Source organism: Otolemur garnettii, unplaced genomic scaffold (genome assembly GCF_000181295.1).
Source record: "Otolemur garnettii isolate 467f Iridium unplaced genomic scaffold, OtoGar3 scaffold00147, whole genome shotgun sequence".
Lineage (NCBI taxonomy): Eukaryota > Metazoa > Chordata > Mammalia > Primates > Galagidae > Otolemur > Otolemur garnettii.
Genome location: NW_003852542.1, coordinates 3,434,023 through 3,435,754, shown reverse-complemented (window position 1 = coordinate 3,435,754; position 1,732 = coordinate 3,434,023). Strand labels below are relative to the sequence as shown.

At 32.7% G+C, this 1,732-nt stretch overlaps 1 protein-coding gene across 1 annotated transcript in view; it reads left to right on the top strand.

Moving 5' to 3' along the window:
• The window catches only part of DNAH6 (dynein axonemal heavy chain 6), a 302,446-nt gene that overhangs the window by 258,356 nt on the left and 42,358 nt on the right, over positions 1-1,732 (top strand). The gene's annotated exons all lie outside the window — the stretch shown is intronic.

The window sequence follows — 1,732 nt, the reverse complement described above, 5'->3', positions numbered from 1 at the left end:
AAGAGAACTAACAGGATATATCTAACTGTATTCATGTATCTGACAAGTCCCAAAATCTGTAGTTAGCAAGCTAGAGACTGAGGAGAGCTGATGTGTACTGTAAACTAAGTCCAAAAAGCCTGAGAGCCAAGAGAGCTGATGGTATAATTTCTAGTCCAAAAATCAGTAGTCTTGAGACATAAGTAATGTTCCAGTCTGAGACTAAAGGCCGGAAAAAGACCAATGTCTCAGTACAACATTCAGATAGGAGATGATCTCTTTCATTCAGCCTTTTTGTTCTATTCAAGTCTTCAGTTGATTAGCTAAAGCCCATTCACATTAGGGAGAACAATCTGCTTTACTCTGGCTACTAATTAAAATGTTAATCTTATCCAGGTAAGCCCTTGCAGGCACACCTTACCCTGAATGTTTGACCAGATATCTGGGCATACCGCTGGCCCAGATACGCTCACATGTAAAATTAGTATCAATTGATCCAAGACATTTGCCTTTTGTCCTGAAATTCCAACAAAGAACTAATGTACAAAATTAATATGTGCTCCTATGAATCAGTTTAGAAAATTAAACAACTCAATAGGAATAGAGACAAAAAATATGAATAAGGAATTCTCAAAAAAGGGATTTGCCTGATAATCGTATGAAAATATATCAAACTTCACTGCTAATTAAGAAACAACAAATTAAAATTAAAACCATGAAAAGATGTCATTTCACAACCAGCAAACTGGCAAAATTGTGGCAAAGATATGGGGCTATAGAAATGTCCTTGTTGCAAGGAGGAACAAAAAATTGGCAAAAATTATTTGGCAGTATCCATTAAAGTCAAAGATAATATCCCAATGATTCACTACTGAATTGCAGCCTAGAAAAAAGTCAGTCACATGTGTACAAGAAGCCATGTTCAAAAACATTTATAGAACATTGTTTATAATAGCAGAAATATAAATAGCATTGTTTATAACAAATTTCCATGGGGAAACATTAGTACATAAATTGTGTTATAGTCACAAAATTTTAATATGATACACTATAGACATGCAAGTGAATAAACTAGAGCAATGTATAGTGTATCAATATGACCAGGTTACACAAACTAATATTGAGCAAAAAAAAAATTAAGTTGTAGAAGAACTATGTTATATTAGAGAAGTTTGACAAAATGTCTAAAATTTTTAACATGAGAAAAGTTATATAATATTTAGGAATTTATATTTTTTAAATAAAAGTATAAATAAAGTTAGGGAATATACAACAAACTCTTATCATACAACAACAAAAGGACAAAAGAAAAATAATTTTAAAATAGACAAAATAGATAAAAAGGGCAATTCTTCAAAGTAGATGAACAAATGGCCAATAAGCACATGAAAAGATATTCAATGTTTTTTAGTCATTAGGGAAACTCAAATCAAAACCACAATGAGGTCCCACTTTGCACCCACTAGGATGGCTCTAATTTTTTTTAAATGAAACATAGCAAGAGTTGGCAAGGATGTGCAAGAACTGGCACTCTCATACATTGCTGATGGAATGTGAAACATTGGACCACTAAAGAAAACAGTTTGGCAATGCCTCAAAAAGTTAAAAATGGAACTTCCACGTGACTTAGTAATCCCAGTCCCAGAAATATACCCAAGACAATTGAAAACAGGTGTTAAAATGAAAACTTGTACACAAATGCTCTTAGACACATTCACAGTAGTCAGAAAAATGGTGATTTAAATGTCCATCA